Source organism: Triticum aestivum, chromosome 5D (genome assembly GCF_018294505.1).
Source record: "Triticum aestivum cultivar Chinese Spring chromosome 5D, IWGSC CS RefSeq v2.1, whole genome shotgun sequence".
Classification (NCBI taxonomy): domain Eukaryota; kingdom Viridiplantae; phylum Streptophyta; class Magnoliopsida; order Poales; family Poaceae; genus Triticum; species Triticum aestivum.
The window spans coordinates 561,714,393-561,736,471 of NC_057808.1; the positions used below are offsets into that span (position 1 = coordinate 561,714,393).

The following is a 22,079-nucleotide window of genomic DNA, read 5'->3' on the forward strand; positions in this document are numbered from 1 at the left end:
AAAGGACCCGTTCTTGGCAACGAAGATCTTGCCTTCGGATCTGAGGTAGAAGGTATACCCAATAGTTTCCTTAGGGTATCCTATGAAGACGCATTTTTCCGACTTGGGTTCGAGCTTTTCAGGTTGAAGTTTCTTGACATAAGCATCGCATCCCCAAACTTTTAGAAACGACAGCTTAGGTTTCTTCCCAAACCATAATTCATACGGTGTCGTCTCAACGGATTTCGACGGAGCCCTATTTAAAGTGAATGCGGCAGTCTCTAAAGCATAGCCCCAAAATGAGAGCGGTAAATCGGTAAGAGACATCATAGATCGCACCATATCCAATAGAGTGCGATTACGACGTTCGGACACACCGTTTCTCTGAGGTGTTCCAGGCGGCGTGAGTTGTGAAACTATTCCACATTTCCTTAAGTGTGCACCAAACTCGTGACTTAAATATTCTCCACCACGATCTGATCGTAAGAATTTTATTTTCCTGTCACGTTGATTCTCAACCTCACTCTGAAATTCCTTGAACTTTTCAAAGGTTTCAGACTTGTGTTTCATTAGGTAGACATACCCATATCTACTTAAGTCATCAGTGAGAGTGAGAACATAACGATATCCTCCGCGAGCCTCAACACTCATTGGACCGCACACATCGGTATGTATGATTTCCAATAAGTTGGTTGCTCGCTCCATTGTTCCGAAGAACGGAGTCTTGGTCATCTTACCCATGAGGCATGGTTCGCACGTGTCAAATGATTCGTAATCAAGAGACTCCAAAAGTCCATCTGCATGGAGCTTCTTCATGCGCTTGACACCAATGTGACCAAGGCGGCAGTGCCACAAGTATGTGGGACTATCGTTATCAACTTTACATCTTTTGGTATTCACACTATGAATATGTGTAACATCACGTTCGAGATTCATCAAGAATAAACCATTGACCAGCGGGGCATGACCATAAAACATATCTCTCAAATAAATAGAACAACCATTATTCTCAGATTTAAATGAGTAGCCATCTCGAATTAAACGAGATCCAGATACAATGTTCATGCTCAAAGCTGGCACTAAATAACAATTATTGAGGTTTAAAACTAATCCCGTGGTAGATGCAGAGGTAGCGTGCCGACGGCGATCACATCGACCTTGGAACCATTCCCGACGCGCATCGTCACCTCGTCCTTCGCCAGTCTCCGTTTATTCCGTAGTTCCTGTTTTGAGTTACAAATATGAGCAACCGCACCGGTATCAAATACCCAGGAGCTACTACGAGTACTGGTAAGGTACACATCAATTACATGTATATCACATATACCTTTGGTGTTGCCGGCCTTCTTGTCCGCTAAGTATTTGGGGCAGTTCCGCTTCCAGTGACCACTTCCCTTGCAATAAAAGCACTCAGTCTCAGGCTTGGGTCCATTCTTCGACTTCTTCCCGGCAACTGGCTTACCGGGCGCGGCAACTCCCTTGCCGTCCTTCTTGAAGTTCTTCTTACCCTTGCCCTTCTTGAACTTAGTGGTTTTATTCACCATCAACACTTGATGTTCTTTTCTGATCTCCACCTCCGCTGATTTTAGCATTGAATATACCTCGGGAATGGTCTTTTCCATCCCCTGCATATTGAAGTTCATCACAAAGCTCTTGTAGCTTGGTGGAAGCGACTGGAGGATTCTGTCAATGACCGCGTCATCCGGGAGATTAACTCCCAGCTGAGACAAGCGGTTGTGCAACCCAGACATTCTGAGTATGTGCTCACTAACAGAACTATTCTCCTTCATTTTACAGCTGAAGAACTTGTCGGAGACTTCATATCTCTCGACCCGGGCATGAGCTTGGAAAACCATTTTCAGCTCCTCGAACATCTCATATGCTCCATGTTTCTCAAAACGCTTTTGGAGACCCGGTTCTAAGCTGTAAAGCATGCCGCACTGAACGAGGGAGTAATCATCAGCACGCTGCTGCCAAGCGTTCATAACGTCTTGGTTCTCTGGGATTGGTGCTTCACCTAGCGGTGCTTCTAAGACATAATCTTTCTTGGCTGCTATGAGGATGATCCTCAGGTTCCGGACCCAGTCCGTATAGTTGCTGCCATCATCTTTCAGCTTGGTTTTCTCTAGGAACGCGTTGAAATTGAGGACAACGTGGGCCATTTGATCTACAAGACATAGTGTAAAGATTTTAGACTAAGTTCATGATAATTAAGTTCATTTAATCAAATTACTCAATGAACTCCCACTCAGACAGACATCCCTCTAGTCATCTAAGTGAAACATGATCCGAGTTAACTAGGCCGTGTCCGATCATCACGTGAGACGGACTAGTCAAGATCGGTGAACATCTCCATGTTGATCGTATCTTCTATACGACTCATGCTCGACCTTTCGGTCCTCCGTGTTCCGAGGCCATGTCTGTACATGCTAGGCTCGTCAAGTCAACCTAAGTGTATTGTGTGTGTTCCGAGGCCATGTCTGTACATGCTAGGCTCGTCAACACCCGTTGTATGCGAACGTTAGAATCTATCACACCCGATCATCACGTGGTGCTTCGAAACAACGATCCTTCGCAACGGTGCACAGTTAGGGTGAACACTTTCTTGAAATTATTATAAGGGATCTTCTTACTTACTACCGTCGTTCTAAGCAAATAAGATGCAAAACATGATAAACATCACATGCAATCAAATAGTGACATGATATGGCCAATATCATTTGCTCCTTTGATCTCCATCTTCGGGGCACCTTCGTCACTGGCATGACACCATGATCTCCATCATTGTGTCTTCATGAAGTTGTCACGCCAATGATTACTTCTACTTCTATGGCTAACGCGTTTAGCAACAAAGTAAAGTAATTTACATGGCGTTATTCAATGACACGCAGGTCATGCAAAATAATAAAGACAACTCCTATGGCTCCTGCCGGTTGTCATACTCATCGACATGCAAGTCGTGATTCCTATTACAAGAATATGATCAATCTCATACATCACATATATCATTCATCACATCTTCTGGCCATATCACATCACATAGCACTTGCTGCAAAAACAAGTTAGACGTCCTCTAATTGTTGTTGCAAGTTTTTTACGTGGTTTGTAGGTTTCTAGCAAGAACGTTTCTTACCTACGTATGACCACAACGTGATTTGCCAATTTCTATTTACCCTTCATAAGGACCCTTTTCATCGAATCCGTTCCGACTAAAGTAGGAGAGACAGACACCAGCTAGCCACCTTATGCAACTAGTGCATGTCAGTCGGTGGAACCGGTCTCACGTAAGCGTACGTGTAAGGTCGGTCCGGGCCGCTTCATCCCACAATACCGCCGAAACAAGATAAGACTAGTAGCGGCAAGAAGAATTGGCAACATCAACGCCCACAACTGCTTTGTGTTCTACTCGTGCATAGTAACTACGCATAGGCCTGGCTCATGATGCCACTGTTGGGGATCGTAGCAGAATTTTAAAATTTTCCTACGCATCACCAAGATCCATCTATGGAGTATACTAGCAACGAGGGGAAGGGAGTGCATCTACATACCCTTGTAGATCGCGAGCGGAAGCGTTCCAATGAACGTGGTTGATGGAGTCGTACTTGCCGTGATCCAAATCACCGATGACCGAGTGCCGAACGGATGGCACCTCCGCGTTCAACACACGTACGATGCAGCGACGTCTCCTCCTTCTTGATCCAGCAAGGGGAAGGAGAGGTTGATGGAGATCCAGCAGCACGACGGCGTGGTGGTGGAAGTAGCGGGGTCTCGGCAGGGCTTCGCCGAGCTTCTGCGAGAGGGAGAGGTGTAGCAGGGGAGGAGGGAGGCGCCCAAGGCTGTTGTATTGCTGCCCTGCCTCCCCCCTTTATATAGGCCCCCTGGGAGGGGGGGGCGCCGGCCAAGAACCCATCTGTGGGGGGGGGGGCGGTGGCCAAGGGGGAAGGGGAGGTGGCTTCCCCCCCAAGCCAGGTGGGGCGCCCCCCCACCCTAGGGTTTCCAACCCTAGGCGCAAGGGGGAGGCCCATGGGGGGCGCCCCAGCCCACTAAGGGCTGGTTCCCTCCCCACTTCAGCCCATGGGGCCCTCCGGGATAGGTGGCTCCACCCGGTGGACCCCCGGGACCCTTCCGGTGGTCCCGGTACAATACCGATAACCCCCGAAACTTTCCCGGTGGCCGAAACTGGACTTCCTATATATAATTCTTCACCTCCGGACCATTCCGGAACTCCTCGTGACGTCCGGGATCTCATCCGGGACTCCGAACAACTTTCGGGTTTCCGCATACTCATATCTCTACAACCCTAGCGTCACCGAACCTTAAGTGTGTAGACCCTACGGGTTCGGGAGACATGCAGACATGACCGAGACGCCTCTCCGGTCAATAACCAACAGCGGGATCTGGATACCCATGTTGGCTCCCACATGTTCCACGATGATCTCATCGGATGAACCACGATGTCGAGGATTCAATCAATCCCGTATGCAATTCCCTTTGTCAATCGGTATGTTACTTGCCCGAGATTCGATCGTCGGTATCCCAATACCTTGTTCAATCTCGTTACCGGCAAGTCTCTTTACTCGTACCGTAATGCATGATCCCGTGACTAACGCCTTAGTCACATTGAGCTCATTATGATGATGCATTACCTAGTGGGCCCAGAGATACCTCTCCGTCATACGGAGTGACAAATCCCAGTCTCGATCCGTGCCAACCCAACAAACACTTTCGGAGATACCCGTAGTGTACCTTTATAGTCACCCAGTTACGTTGTGACGTTTGGCACACCCAAAGCACTCCTACGGTATCCGGGAGTTGCACGATCTCATGGTCTAAGGAAAAGATACTTGACATTGGAAAAGCTCTAGCAAACGAACTACACGATCTTTGAGCTATGCTTAGGATTGGGTCTTGTCCATCACATCATTCTCCTAATGATGTGATCCCGTTATCAACGACATCCAATGTCCATAGTCAGGAAACCATGACTATCTATTGATCAACGAGCTAGTCAACTAGAGGCTTACTAGGGACACGTTGTGGTCTATGTATTCACACGTGTATTACGATTTCCGGATAACACAGTTATAGCATGAACAATAGACAATTACCATGAACAAAGAAATATAATAATAACCATTCATTATCTCCTCTAGGGCATATTTCCAACAGGTGTGGCCTGACACGGTGTCGGACTTGAAGCAGGAGGTGTGGCCTGACGTTGTGCCAGACTTGAAGCAGGAGGTGTAGCCTAACACGGTGTCGGACTTGAAACAGGAGGAGTGGCCTGACGCTGTGCCGGACTTGAAGCAGGAGTCTGCTCATGCGTTCGTGGACTTGGAGGAGCGGGAGACTGCTGACACGGTGGTGGACTTCGAGGAGGAGTTGGCAGACGCGGTGTCGATGGACTTCGAAAGATGATGCAATCCTTTCTCCATAGGATGATACGATGTATGGCCTCTCCCAGTGTGTGCTCGTCGTCACCTCCAGGAATGTCAAGCTGTAGCCCCGAATATGGGTCCACCACCTGATCAACCAAGACACGAGCATAGCCCGCTGGAATCGGGGCGCAATGGAAGGTTGCTTCGGGGGTAATTGTAAAAACAAGGGCGTCCGCCACCTTCATGGATATGTTCTTCATTTTGAAGTGTAGCTCACAGTTAGTGTTCTCCATTATGTCATCCACAGGGTATGTATCCAGCAGTGCGTCGCCCGGGGTGGAACCAACGCTGCTTCTCGGCATGGATGGGACGGTGCTATCCAATGCTGGATGATCATCCGCTTGCTGCTGCCGCTGCTGAGACCCCCTTTCCTGGCTAAGTGAGTCGATCTGCTGCTGCTGCTGGAATTTGAGTGCCAAGTCTGCGTGCCTTGCTTCTAGGCCTTGAAGGCGTTTCGCGTCCTGCTTCCTCTGCTCCTCCTCCAGCTTCCTCTTCTTCTCCTCCTCCATCTTCTTTCTTGCACGGGTCCTGTAGTCATCGTTCCATTCCGAAAAGCCCTCATACCAGGGAATAACGCCATTGCCTCGTGTTCTTCCCGGGTGTTCAGGATTTCCCAGGGCGCGCGTAAGCTCGTCGTTCTCTCTGTTGGGCGTGAACACCCCCTTTCGAGCATCTTCTATTGCGTCAAGTAAATTTTGTTCGGCTCCTTTTAGACTTGCCTTCTTTGAAACCAGGCCTGTCTTCGGGTCCAACGCCCCCCCATGCGCATAGAACCAAGTTCTGCACCTGGGGGCCCAGCTCCTAGTAACCAGAGTGACCCCTGCATCCTCCATCTCTTGCCCAGACTTATCCCACTTAGGCATTGCCACCGCGTAGCCACCTGGACCCAGCCTATGGAACTGCGTCTTTTTTGCGGCATTGGCCTTGTTTTTTCTCGACCGTTCCTTAGATAATTCTGATTCCTTGAATTTCATGAAAGCGGTCCAGTGTTCTCTTTGCTTCTCCAGTGTTCCCTTGAACTCTGGAGTGTTCCTTTCTGCAGCGAGGTAGTTGGCCCATACAGTTTTCTTGTGGGTGTTGAATGCAATTGCCATCTTCTTAAGAGCAGCGTCCTTGACTTTTTGCACATCTGTATCGGTTAAATAATCTGGTAGGGTGAAATGTTCCATCAGAGATTCCCAAAGCTTTTGTTTTGCTCTGTCGTCGACCCAAGTAACATCTGGGCGTATAGTTTTTGGCTCTTCCCATTCTTGAATGGAGATAGGGAGTTGGTCCTTCACAAGAACTCCGCACTGACGAACGAACTTGTTCGCAATGTTCTTAGGCGTGAGGGGTTCGCCACTAGCTTTGATGGGATCGATGTTGTACTTTACACCCTCCCTCAACTTTTTATCCGGGCCGCGCTTTGTCCTGATGTCCGGAGGGCTGAAAGAAGAAAGATCGATTCGTTAATATATCTTTAAATAAAAAAACATGTGATGATCACTAGATGCCTGCTTATATAAATATACCTCGCCGGTAGTCTTTGTTATTTCAAGATCAACATTGTATTCATCATCATAATCATTGTCTGCGTCATCATAATCATAATCATAATCATAGTTCATGACTTCATCAGCTCGGTCGTTGAGATCAAATATCTTATCATCACCCTCCCCGGTATTGTTCAGATATTGGGAGCCGTCATTTGCTTCATTCAGATCATCTGGCCTGTTAGTGCTGCGTATGATCTCGAACAGGGCCTCTTCTCCCTCTCTGCCGGTATTGTCCGCCATAGCTTTTATTTAACTAATACAGAAGAAATATAAAACAATTTAGTATTCAAATTACAATGCATGGATGCAATCAATAAGGAAAAATTGAATCATATAGTACATAATATGCATCATCTCGAATAATATATAATCTCGAATACATCGTCTCGAATAATATATAATCTCGAATACATCACTGGCTAGGTAGCTAATAAAGATCGAATACTACAGAAGAATCTAGGCAACTCGCGGTTCCTGGGGCGCGGGCGGTGGACACCCAAAGACAAGGAACCATCACAGGATCATATCTCCGGTCATCTGCCCAAAGAACTTGCCAGGTATTGGAGAACCTGACGCCCATAGCAGCCATGTAGCGATGGACGTGCTCATCCTCCTCCCTGACACGACGACGCACCACCTCCGGCGGGGCCGGCTCCCTCTGCACCGGATGTGGCCCACGCGAACGCCACCAAAGGAGATCAGGGTCGACGACGGGACCCGAGGCCGGGTTCCTCACCAAGCGGCGCGCCCCTCCAGGTAGCACCTCCCAGTGCCAGCCCGACGGAGCCCAGTCCCGGACATGGGAAAGCCGGACGTCGTGGCGAACGGGTCGACGGCGAGGATGCGGGCCGGGCATCGTCGAGAACAAATACTATATGCCCGCAAAAAGTAACATTTTTTAAATGATTGGATTGTGATAACTAAAATTCTATATGCAAATTCTAACAATTTGACATTAATCTAATTCTTCTAGCTAAAACTAACTCTAAAATTTCTAACATTTCTATATATATAACTAACATTTCTAATATTTCTATAACTAAAAAACAGAAAAATTGCTAACATTTCTATTAATATTTCTATAACTAAAAAACAGAAAAATTTATAACATTTCTATATAACTAACATTTCTAATATTTCTATAACTAAAAAACAGAAAAATTGCTAACATTTCTATAACAATGTGTGTGTGTGTGTGTGTGGACATGGCGGCCGGGGCAGGAGCTCACTGGCGAGGCGCGGTGACGGGGGGCGGCGACGGGGACGGAGACGGGCGGTGACAACGGGGATGGGGACGGGGCGGCGACGACGTGGACGGGGACGGGACGGGCGGGGACGACGGGAGGACGGGGCGGGGCACGGCGATGGGGACGACGGGGACGGGGACGGCGACGGACGGCGACGGGGGCAGCGACGAGGGGCGGCGATGAGGGGCGGCGGCGACGGGGCAGAGGAGAAAGAAGCAGAGGGAGAGATGAGAAACTGATTTTTTGAAGTGTTTTCTTATATAGAACAACCTTTAGTACCGGTTGAAGCCACCAACAGGTACTAAAGGTCTGTTTTGGCCAGGCCAAGCGGCGGGAAGCGCACACCCTTTAGTACCGGGTGGTGGCTCCAACCGGTACTAAAGACCCTCCCTTTAGTACCGGTTTGAGCCACCACCCGGTACTAAAGGGGGTGCGCTGGTGCAGGTGCGGTGCGTCATGTTTAGTCCCACCTCGCTAGCCGAGGGGCGTCCGCACTGGTTTATAAGCCCCAGTGCGGTAGCTCTTTCGAGCTCCTCTCAAAAGCAGGCCTACTGGGCCTAAATGTTCTGTGCTGCCCTGTGGGCCTACTGGGCCTTTGCGGGCCTGCAGCCTGGCCCAACAACAGGTTGGGTTTCTAGTCGTATGCAGGCCGCTGTGGCGCAGCAGGCGGGCTTTTTTATTTTCTTATTTTTTTTGCTTTATTTATTTTTGAGTTGTTTTTTGCTGTATTTAGAGTTTCTTTGTGAATATTTTTGCTTTAGGTACAAAAGATTACAAACTTTCTATTAGTGCCAGTAGTTTACAAATTTGAATAGTTTACATTTTGAATTATTTGAAATTTGTGTGTATCACTAGTTTGTGTATAACTTAACTTTGAAAATAGATTTTTTAGTGATTCTTTTTTCTTATGTTTAATATTAGTGTGTTTTATCATTATATTCAATTTGGTAATGCTTAGGTTATTAAAAAAATGAAATGCCTTTGTAACGGATGAGTTTTCGTTCGAAACCCTGATACTTCGAAAGATATTGTCCATTTTGTATACGAAGTGCATCCAGTTTTTGCGGTAACCCTCTCTACTTTTTTGCACATGCTCTGTGGGTGAAATTATGATACCATGCCAAGTTTCAACCTTTTCTGAGTTAATTTGAAATGCTTTTCAATTTCAGGGTCATTTAGCTGAAAAAATCAGTAAATGCATGGAAAAATTTGTTTGCACATAAAATTTCTTCGCGTTTCAAATGCCAAAACACATAACTACCCTAACTATTACAGAGATTCCCTCCTGGGTGTGAAACACAGAAGAAAGTGATGATAGTGAAGCCGATCACATCCCATATCTTTGGGTGTGAAACTTTTTCTTCGCGTGTGTCCCTTTGCGCCGTAGCCATGGAAAATCTTCATCATTTAACTGGATGCTCGGGTCAATATTCACTGTGAATGGAGCAATTTCATCAAACTTTTCATAATCTTCTGACATGTCTGTCTTGTCATCCACTCCCACGATGTTTCTCTTCCCAGAAAGAACTATGTGGCGCTTTGGCTCATCGTATGATGCATTCGCTTCCTTATCTTTTCTTTTTCTCGGCTTGGTAGACATATCCTTCACATAGAAAACCTGTGCCACATCATTAGCTAGGACGAATGGTTCGTCTGCATACGCAAGATTGTTGAGATCCACTGTTGTCATTCCATACTGCGGGTCTTCCGTTACCCCGCCTCGTGTCATATTGACCCATTTGCACCGAAACAAAGGGACCTTCAAACCACGTCCATAGTCAAGTTCCCATATCTCCTCTATGTAACCATAATATGTTTCCTTTCCCGTCTTGGTTGTTGCATCAAAGCGGACACCACTGTTTTGGTTGGTGCTCTTCTAATCTGCTCTTCTAATCTTGGGCGATCGTGTAAAATGTATTACCATTTATCTCGTACCCTTTGAAAGTCATTATATTCGAAGATGGTAACTGGGACAGCGAGTACAGGTCATCTTCAATAGAGGCGTCATGCATGGTACGTGTCTGCAACCAGCCGGTGAAACTCCTGGTTTGTTCACGTGTAATCCAGTCATCAGACCGCTCCGGGTGTTTGGAGCGTAGAAAATTTTTGTGTTCGTCCATATACGGAGCCACCAAGGCGGAATTCTGTAGAACTGTGTAGTGTGCTTCAGTGAGAGAATGTCCGTCCATACATATTTTTTGATTCCCTCCTAGCGTGCCTTTTCCATCCAGTCTGCCCTTATGCCGCGATTCAGGAACACCAATCGGCTTAAGGTCAGGAATAAAGTCAATACAAAACTCAATGACCTCCTCATTTTCATGGCCCTTGGAGATGCTTCCTTCTGGCCTAGCACGGTTATGAACATATTTCTTTAAGACTCCCATGAACCTCTCAAAGGGGAACATATTGTGTAGAAATACAGGACCCAAAACGTTAATCTCTTCGCATAGGTGAACTAGGACGTGCGTCATGATGTTGAAGAAGGATGGTGGGAACACCAACTCGAAACTGACAAGACATTGCACCAAATCATTCTCTAACCTTGGTATGATTTCTGGATCGATTACCTTCTGAGAGATTGCATTGAGGAATGCACATAGCTTCACAATGGCTAATCGAACGTTATCCGGTAGAAGCCCCCTCAATGCAACCGGAAGCAGTTGCGTCATAATCACGTGGCAGTCATGAGACTTTAGGTTCTGGAACTTTTTCTCTGCCATGTTTATTATTCCCTCTATATTCGACGAGAAGCCAGACGGTACCTTAATACTGAGTAGGCATTCAAAGAAGATTTCCTTCTCTTCTTTGGTAAGAGCATAGCTGGCATGACCCTGATGTATGCCGTCTTTTCCATGCATACGTTGCTGGTCCTCCCGTGCCTCAGGTGTATCTTTTGTCTTCCCATACACGCCCAAGAAGCCAAGCAGGGTCACGCAAAGATTCTTCGTCACGTGCATCACATCGATTGCAGAGCGGACCTCTAGGTCTTTCCAAAAGGGCAGGTCCCAAAATATAGATTTCTTCTTCCACATGGGTGCGCATCCGTCGGCGTCATTCGGAACAGGTTGTCCGCCAGGACCCTTTCCAAAGACTACCTTCAAATCCTTGACCATATCATGTACATCAGCACCAGTACGATGGCGAGGCTTCGTCCGGTGATCCGCCTCACCTTTGAAATGCTTGCCTTTCTTTCTTACGGGATGCCTGCTCGGAAGAAATCGACGATGTCCCAAGTACACATTCTTCCTACAATTGTCCAAATATATACTGTCGGTATCATCCAAACAGTGCGTGCATGCGCGGTATCCCTTGTTTGTCTGTCCTGAAAGGTTACTGAGAGCAGGCCAATCATTGATGGTCACGAACAGCAAGGCCTTTAGGTCAAATTCTTCCCCCATGTGCTCATCCCACGCACATACACCTGTTCCATTCCACAGCTGTAAGAGTTCTTCAACTAATGGCCTTAGGTACACATCAATGTCGTTGCCGAGTTGCTTAGGGCCTTGGATGAGCACTGGCATCATAATGAACTTCTGCTTCATGCACAACCAAGGAGGAAGGTTATACAAACATAGAGTCACATGCCAGGTGCTATGGTTGCTGCTCTGCTCCCCAAAAGGATTAATTCCATCTGCGCTTAGACCAAACCATATGTTCCTTGCACCATCTGCAAACTCCTTCCCGTACTTTCTCTCGATTTTTCTCCACTGCGACCTGTCAGCGGGTACTCTCAACTTTCCGTCTTTCTTACGGTCTTCTCTGTGCCATCGCATCGCCTTGGCATGCTCTTTGTTTTGGAACAAACGTTTCAACCGTGGTATTATAGGAGCATACCACATCACCTTGGCAGGAATCTTCTTCCTGGGGCGCTCGCCCTCGACATCACCAGGGTCATCGCGCCTGATCTTATAGCGCAATGCACCGCATACAGGGCAAGCGTTCAAATCCTCGTACTCACCGCGGTAGAGGATGCAGTCATTAGGGCATAGGGATGGCACCTGCAGGGTATGGGTACGGGTGGAGCTACCCCATACCCTTACCCGTCCGCCCTGAGTTTACCTATCACCCATACCCATACCCATACCCATCAAGGGTACAATTTTTTCCATACCCGTCATCCGACAGGGTATATGGGTACCCGCGGGTAAAAATACCCGCGTTTAGAACACATCAATTGAGTAGAAAATAATTGTAAAAAGCAACATATAATCATAAATTATTAATAGCAACACATTTTAAACAACAATGTACAACAACATATTGTAACAACAACATATTCTCATAAACAAAAATACTTGCCTATAAAGTGACATATAAAAATGTTAAACAACAACACATAATCATAAATAACAAAACATATGTATACACTTTAGGTTCACGAAATCATGATAAATTATAGAGATAATTTGAATACACATTAGTGTTTTTACCTAGCGTGATTAGGAGGGGAAATGAATACATTGGGATATTAACGGAAACCCACCTGTCAACATTTTACATGGGTACATGGGTACGCGGGCATGGGTTATACGATCCCATACCCGTACCCTCTCTATCCGATGGGTATGATATTTTCCCATTTAAGTACCCATGGGTAATTTTTTGTCCCATATCCTTACCCTAATAGGGTTTTTACCCACAGGGTACGCGGGTAATGGGTACCCATTGCCATCCCTATTAGGGCATGCATGTATCTTCTGCACCTCTAACCCTAGAGGGCAGACAGCCTTCTTTGCTTCGTACGTACTCTCGGGCAATTCATTGCCCTTTGGAAGCATATTCTTTATCATTACCAGCAACTTTCCAAATCCCTTGTCAGATACACCATTCTCTGCCTTCCATTGCAGCAATTCCAGTGTGGTGCCCAACTTTTTCTTGTCAGCTTCGCAATTTGGGTACAACAATTTCTTGTGATCCTCTAACATGCGCTGCAACTTCTTCTTCTCCAAATCACTTGCGCAGTTTCTCTTTGCATCGGCAATGGCCGAACCTAGATTATCAGCGGGCTCATCTGATGCCTCTTCTTCAACTTCTTCCCGCATTGCCGGCTCAGCTTCTTCCCCCATTGTTGTATCATCGTATTCAGGGAACCCATGGCCAGGATAGCTGTCGTCGTCCTCTTCTTCTTCATTGTCTTCCATCATAACCCCTCTTTCTCCGTGCTTGGTCCAAACATTATAGTGGGGCATGAAACCGGACTTAAACAGGTGGACGTGAATGGTTCTTGACGTAGAGTAATTGTGATCATTCTTACAGACTAAACATGGACAAGGCATAAAACCATCCGCCCGCTTGTTTGCCTCAGCCGCAAGCAGAAAAGTTTGCACGCCATTAATGAACTCGGGAGAGCATCGGTCATCGTACATCCATTGTCTGCTCATCTTCATTACACAACACTGAAAAGACCAAATTAATACAAGTTCATACATAAAGTTCATACAAGACTTAAATGCAACAAGCAAATAACTCTCTAACTAAAGCATTTAAATGCAACAACAAATGCGATCAAGATCGCAACTAAGGTAACAATTGATCCAACAACATAATGATACCAAGCCTCACTATCAATGGCATATTTTCTAATCTTTCTAATCTTCAAGCGCATTTTCTCCATCTTGATCTTGTGATCATCGACGACATCGGCAACATGCAACTCCAATTCCATCTTCTCCCCCTCAATTATTTTCAATTTTCTTTCAAATACTCGTTTTCTCTTTCAACTAAATTTAACCTCTCGACAATAGGGTCGGTTGGAATTTCCGGTTCACAAACCTCCTAGACAAAAATATCTATGTCAACTTGATGGGCATAATTTATAAACACGAAATGCAACAACTAGTTTTAAAAGAGAATATACCACATCCGAATGATAACAAGGACGAGGGCCAACGGGGACGGATATCAAAACCATGGCACTATGTATAACAAACAACATACGGGTAAGATAATTATACGAGTAACTATATATCAATCACACAAACATCAATTTGGTAATGTAAAAAATCAATGAACAAGAGGCTCACCACAAGGTGGTGCCGGCGACGGAACGGTGCGGGCGATCGACTGTGGTTACGACGGAGATTTAGAAGGCACTAAGTAAACCACACCTACATATGCAAACTAAGTGTTATTTTTGACCTCAAATTGCATATAAATCAAATACTAGCACATATATTTCCTCAAATTACTAAACTCATAAATTAATCACTATACAAAGCATTGCAAGAGCTAATCTAGCAATGAGAGATGAAAGGACAAAGTTGCTAACCTTTGTGATCATTTGAATGGATGGGGGCCTTCAAATCTTGACAAATTTTGGGCAAAATGTGTGATGAGCTCGAGAGAAAGAGGGGAAGAACAGAGAGGAGAGGGGAAAGGGGAAGAACAGAGCGAGCTCGGGTGGACGAAGGGTTTATGTAGGACGACCTTTAGCACCGGTCCGTGCCATGAACCGGTACTAAAGGTGCTGGAGGGGCCCCGGACTGACAACATCCTGCCACCACTCACTTTAGTACCGGTTCGTGGCATGAACCGGTGCTAAAGGTTTGCCACGAACCGGTACTAATGAGACCGTCCGGCTAGTCGTTGGAACCGGCACTAATGCACACATTAGTGCCGGCTCAAAATCAAACCGGCACTAATATGCTTGACATTTGACCCTTTTTCTACTAGTGTGAATATGATAGATCATGTGCCTAAAACATGCAACATAGTTTTTGTTTCTGTTCTACACAACTACACCTCCATCTTACTTTGTTTTTGTTGCATGTTCCATCTGATTCACCAAACGGGTAGTCATCCTTCGTGTCACTCCCACCATTATTAATCACAAACTTATAAGCATAGTTCATGAGCCTACCGGCCACAACCAGCATTGTGGGATCTGTCACAGCCGATTAGTTTCTACTCAGGAAGGATGAGAAGAGAGCCCGTTGTGATCATGTTTATTCCTTCCATGGCACCTGTAGCTGGAAGCTCCAACAAGCACCTGAATGACAGTCCAGACCACATTAACCGGAAGTACGGTTGTGGGTTAGTAATAAGGAACGAGGTAAAACCGAAAAATACTTAAGTATCTTGTATCAAGGCACTTGAGTAAAACGAAACAATACAAGTACAAAGGAGTGACTTCGCGGAAACAGATACTTGCATCTTCACTTCTTTAGTGTCACTGTTGTGATCCTAATTTGTAAAACATGAGTGCTCACACAGTTCTTATGTAGCATCTCTAAACTGCACATTTCCAGTATAGCCATCGGCAACCTAAAATAATCCCAAACCTAGAATTCTAGATTGCGGCGAGCATAACAATTTTTTATAGGATTCTTATTTAAGGCGTAATACATAACTGGTCTACATAATAAAGCAGCACATGTCTATTTCCATGGCCAAATCGCAAAAGCTAACAAAATGGTTAGAAGAATTCTCTTGTGTGGAACGCCTTAAAAAGCAATATCACCTACAAATCACACAAGGAATTAGAGCATAACTCTCTAGCTCTAATTTATTTATCTAATTTTCCAAGCAGTCAGTACTGGAGCAGGCACTTGATATATTTCACATTTTAAGGATAACAAAGTTCATGGATCTACTATTGGGAAGAGCTTAAGGACTAAAAACCAGCATAGCTTGAAGGAATGTAGTCAGTAAAACTGCAAACTGGGCCTGCGAAAAACTAAACAGAGACATTTTTTCAACATCTTCTCTAACTGGGCTTGATTTTTTAGTACTGCAAGCAAACATGTTGCTAAATGCCTCTAATTCCTAACAAGTTATGTAATGGGGAGATTAGCTTGTTTGTATCAGCTTCTGCTCGCTTGCATGGATTCTATTTATTGGAATTATTTGCCGTAAAAAATGCCTTGGTCATACATATCTAAGTACGACTATGCTTTTATGTAGTTGTGTGACAACATCTCAATATCAAAGTTTTAGTATCAAGGATTAAAAACTTTGTGGATGTACTATTAGGAGGAGAAGTGATTACAGCTAGTATAGTTTGGAGAAATGTAGGCAGTAAAACTGGAAACTGGGCCTGCAAAAAACTAAATAGAGGCATTTTTCAACCACTTCTCTAAGTGGGCACGATGATCTTTGCCAAGTATGATAGGCAAACAAGTTGCTAATTGCCAAGTGCTAACCAATTTATCTACCACCATTGTTACCTAACGAGTTATGCAAGGGTAGTTAGCTTGTACCTGTCAGCTTCTGCTCCGTAACATGGATTCTCTTTAATGGATCACTATGCTTTTGAAGTGCTTATGCACCACATCTCAATATCTAAGCTTTAGCAATAAAACCAAATAACTACACAAACAATAAAATTCTAACGGGGAATATAGATGAGCGCTGCAATGTCAAGTGTAGAACAACAGATTCACAAGCATGGTGCTTACCACGCTTGCCCTGGTGCTTGACCATGGTGACGGCGCCGCTCGGCCTCCAGTCCAGCGCGTCGGGCACAGGAATGTACATACCACATATGATGTACTTTGGAAGGTCATCTTCGTTGCGCTGTGCATTTGAGAAAAAAAAAAAAATCGGTAAGAAGCAATTGCTGCGACGATTGATCGAAAGTGAAGCAAGATGAAAAAATAGAGAGCAGAGAAAAAGGGAAATAATAAGACAACAAAACTAAAAGTATCATGTGAGTATGTCGGCAGATCGTTTCACGAACAATTAATCAGTACAAATGTGTGCACATGTGTATGTTGAAACATAAATGGAAAATTAACATATGCTGTTTCCACATGCAAATATATAAAAGAAGTTGAACGATTTATTGAACCAAAAATGAGGTTCATGGCATTCTCATTGACAGTTGGATTTCTAATGAACCTATCTAATTGGCAAATGGAAAGGAAATAAAAAGGAAAGAGAATGATTAGCATATGATAATTAGTTGGAAGTCTCTGAATAATAAAATGAGCTAAGATCAGTTGTATACAATCTATCATGATACACACAAGAAGTCATATATAAGAAATGAGCTCTGAAATGTAAATAATCGGCATCACAATTAAAAGCAAGATAGTTACTCTGACACTTGGGTAGACTCATAAAACAACTACTGCTGGCATATGACACCTCATCTGAGAACTAATTTCTTAGCCTGGGTTAGCAACGTTTCCTAAATTAGCTTGGTCATTAAAAAAACAAGCTTTATCATTTGGGTGTGGAGGGATTCAGCTTGAACAACCAACTCCTTGATGAACCTGTGAAAGCTACTGAAGCGACTTTTTGTATTCTTACATTAGTAGCCACATGTACTGATGTATAGGGATACTTTATTCTCTCTTTCTCCAAACCGAACCACTACACTTGTCAATGTCATATTGCCATCATCTGGGAAGAACAGCATCAAGACAACATCATCTAGTAATTAGAACAGAACTCGGGTAAGAACCCCAAAACGGCGCCAAAGGAAGCCTCTTCTTTGATATGAGCAACCATTTCAAGAATAAGCATCTGGTTTCCATGATAGTTCCATAGGAAAAATTATGCAGACACTCCAGTTTTCTTACATGGTGGTACATCAAGATTGCACATACCTCACCTTAGCCTTTGCACTCATGCAGGTCATCTCCTTTTTGCAGGTGTACATGCGAAATTTCAATTTCAATTCGCCTTGCACATGTACTGTTCTTAGTATAACTCTAAAATTGCATTCTTGAATTAGGGGTGCAGTGCTATTCTATTGAACTGAATACAGTGCAGAAAGACATCACTTGCAAATATTCTGAAGATCAAATCTAACAGCACATAGGCAATCTCGCGCGTTCATAGGAAAATATATTCTAGATGTTGCTCCCAAGTGGGGAAAACACATCCTTGACGATGATGCACCTAGCAACAAGAATCGCTTTTGTAGAAATCTAACTGATTCATATAACAAAGAACCAAGCTTCAGTGAATGAGAATGACTGGGTGCAGATATTTTTTGTGTGCATCTTACTATTAGTGATGGAGTCAAATATCTGATCTTTGGCTGCTTAATAGGCACGACATAATAAAATCCACCATTGAAGATGAGCTTGTGGCATCTACTTAAGACCAGTGCTTGTAAGAAACGGAGCAAAATAAATTCATTTTGGTTCTCACATTACCCGATCAGATTCAACAGGGTGAGGCTAACCATCACCAGTTAGGCTACCTATCCACATATCAGCAGAATCCAATTATAAATTTACTTAGCACTGCCATGGTCAAGGAAGCTGAACTTAACACCTGATAAAAGTGTGTAATCCTTTCGCTGTAGGTTTTATGTGTCCTGTTTGCTCTAGTTTCAGCAATGGCATCTAAGACAGAAGTTTAACCAAAACGAGATTTGTATAAACTGAAATAGAGTATAACCAAAACGTACAAACTGCAGTTGATGTTCAGATCTAGGGGTACATGGTGGAGAGGGGAAGCTCACCACGTTGGTGTTGGGTGGGAGGTAAAGAGGGATGTTGGCCTGCTCCTCTGGCCGCTCTACCAGCAGAAATGAGACCAGAAGGGTCAGTGAGAGAAGAGAGGGGAGATGAGAGGAAATAAGATCATGTCAACTAACAGATCAAACACACGAGGGGCCGCTTGGATCCAGATCCGCCCCCTCAGCCAGCCGGCCTCGAGTGACTCTTTTGGATCCAAATCCAAATCCAACTAACAGATCATCTCGCACCCCGGCCTCGAGTGACTCTGGTTCCGTCGCGAAGTCGGGGAAGGAGGGCGCCGCGGGGAAGTGCCAGCCCACGCGGTCCTTGGCCAGCGGGTGGTTTCCGGCGTCACCCTCTTCCGGCAAGGCCACCCACCCTGCATCTCCTCGTGTTCACCTTCTCCCGCAGCGGTGGCACGGCGCGTCGAGCAGCCGGCACAGAGAAGAGGAGGGGCTCGGAACAGGCGAAGGAGAATCGGGGGAGAGAAGAGGAGGCGGCGGCGTCACGAGAGAAGGTTGCGTGCGATGTGAAATTTTGGAGGAAAGGATAAGGAAGGGGTGGGCTCGAGGCAACTTCCTCCCTCTTGCTCGAGGCCAACCTCTTTCTCTCTTTCTTCTCGATGAAGCAAACCTTTTTGGCTGGTAGCTAGTCCGACGTGGACATCGCGAGGAGGCGCACATTGCGCGACGCTAAGACTAGCCATAGTGGGAGTAACTTCAGCAGTAACATCGAGTCCAACTCAGCAAATTTGCTTATGTGACAATGAGTTAATGAGGAGAGAGGGAGTTGTAGTAACTTAGCTAGTTACTGTAACATCACATGTTCCAATGCAATATGAGTCTATAAAATAATAAATGAAGCTTTGCATGTTACCATACTTATGTTACTCCCCACTATGAAGGTAGTAACATAGTCTAAGAATATGTGTATGTTACTCTCCATTGTGGCTAGTCTAAATGTGTTCGATAGATATACTATTAATATGGCTAGTTACCTTGAATGCTAACCGTCCAGTGCTTCGAGCTCCAACAAATGAGGGAGGAGAGCAATGACCTTGTAGCGGACTGTATGTTGTTACAATCAAGTCTCCAGGATTAACATAACAGGATCATCTTAGATCTCTTAATTAGAACACCTCTGGAGGGGAATAGTAGTCAGTCACTAACCGTGATTGGCAGGGCACAGTGGTGGTGGAGACGGTCTTCTGGACCCTTAGCGCTTCTTTTCGATCGGTATTGAGGGCCTTTTGATAACTCATTACTTGTATGTGATTTCTTATCTGTATAGGGAACACACCTCTCTTTTATATAGGCGAGTGATAGGTGTCGGTTAGCTGGCTGAAATTTCAGCTGGTCACTGTGTGGCCGTTTGATCTGTTAAAACCTGGGCCGATGCGAGAGCATAAGGCAGCTAGAGAGAAAAAAATAAAAATCATCAGACAAGAGCGCGGTTGAAGTTTCGCGTGTATCAGCTGTTGGATTTTAAGCGTTTCTCTAGATTAACAGCCTGTGCAAAAAACACGGATTAGCTAGCGACAGTGGATATACTACAATGAACAAAGAAGATCGACTAGCAGTAAAACAAGCAATCGGCCTGAGAGGCTAAAGTGCTCTTTTGATCTGAGCACACATGCTCCCTCGTAAAATAAAATTCAAAGAAAATGTATATAGTACTCCATCCGTTACATAACTGCTGTCATGGTTTCAGTTCAAATTTGATCTAAAACCATGATAAGCATTAGTGGAATGGAGGGAGTGATAGTTAAGAATTCAGGCCGCACAAAGTAGTACTTCAATGGGGCAAAACAAGCAATGGGGTCGAGTACATCCATCGATCATAAAAAAACATTAGTAAGTAGGCGCGCAATAGGCGTTGCTCTCGTCGGACAGCGACGACAGCGGGGAGTTGCCCATGAGTTTGAGCGGGATGCAGATGTAGGTGGCGCGGTGGGCCACACCCGGCCCGTAGTCGGTGAGGAAGCCATCCACCTCCATGGCCACGTCGATGGTGTTGTGGCCTGTTTGGTTGGGGAAGAGCTTCCGGAGGTACGACAGGTTCAACTTCATGCCTACGGGCTCCGTCAAGAAGTATTCGGCCTCCTTCCCTTGAGACAAGAATATCTTAGCCCTCAGGTTGAACGTAGCGATGAAGGTCCGATTCTCCCGTGGCAAGGATAGGTACTCCTGGCTGTCGGCGAGCCGGATGGTGACGTTGTGGTAGTAGATGGAGGTGCGATTTCTGAGGTTGGTAGCCTGGAGAAAGAAGGTGAAACGGTACCGGTCACCGGATTCGGGGACTCTTCTTACCACCACGGAGCTGCTAGGGATCCGGAGTTGGAGCTTGAGGGGATTGAACAGCAGGAACACCGCCCAGACAACGAGGACGCCGGCGAACACGGCGACCGCTGTGGCGACCACGCTGCGCACCAAGCATAGCCAACGGAACCTTGAGGCCTTGCAGAAGACGCCGGCACGGGCTGCCATATATGAAAATGACGCTGATAGCTGGTGTGTGAATCAAGTTACGTTCGTTTGTAGCTATAGTGTGTTTCAAAATTCTGAACCCATGAGGTACGTACCTATGCAGCGCATAAATATATGTTCTTTTGAAAAAGACAAAAAGGACCGGTTGTGTGCCTCAGAGAAAAGAAAAAATCAACTACCCCAAAGGCAAAGAAAGGGCCCTACGTAGATTTTGGCTGATTTCAATGAGGTGGGTACCCATGCGTGCAGCACAGGATTATCTTTTCTTTTCGAAAAGAAAAGAAAAGAAAAGAAAAGGCTGTGTGTTTCGGAGGAAAAAAGTTATAACCATCCCAAAAGCAAAGAGAGAGGCCCATACGCAGATCTTGGCTAATTTCAGTGTTGTACGTACCCATGCAGCGCATGATTACCTTTTTCTTTTCAAAAAGAAAAAGGGCCGGCTGTCATTTTCCTTTGTTGCTACTTACGTATCCATGCAGGCAAACATTTATTTTCCAAAGTAATTATATTATTTTCCTTAATGCATTTGTTTCAAGTGTATGCTCCACACCGCTTTATCTTCATGGACTATGCACGATTCATGCATAGTCGATACACACAATGATCAGATGAAGTAAATTCTTCAATTTTTTCCTCGCCTATTGGTACTGTTGGGAGTAGGCATCCCTGTTGTCATGGCCGCACAATGACTTTGAGATCGGCACTAGTGCTCATTCCATTTTCAAATATAAAGGATCCTAGCCGAAACACATGTTAGATATCACTAATTTTTTCATAGCTTTCTGAAAATATTTTTTAGTTTACAAAACCTTGATCAAAATTTTAAATAGTTTCAGACATAATAAAATCTTTCTGTAGTTAAAACATGGCAAAGACTTCCTCTTGTTTCCTCTCCTAACCCTAGCTAGATGGCTAGGGTAAACTCTCCCCTCCAGTCCTCACCGACAAACCCGTGAATTCACCTCCCTTCTGCGTACTG

General features: G+C 45.1%; 1 long non-coding RNA gene across 1 annotated transcript; it reads right to left on the reverse strand.

Annotated features, from left to right (window-relative positions):
- Positions 1 to 14,971: 14,971 nt before the first annotated feature.
- On the reverse strand, positions 14,972 to 19,288 carry LOC123123918 (uncharacterized). The gene is made up of 2 exons (XR_006460892.1): positions 16,596 to 19,288; positions 14,972 to 15,187 (listed from the first exon to the last, which is right to left on the reverse strand). It is a non-coding gene; the product is annotated as an uncharacterized lncRNA (long non-coding RNA).
- Positions 19,289 to 22,079: the final 2,791 nt, after the last annotated feature.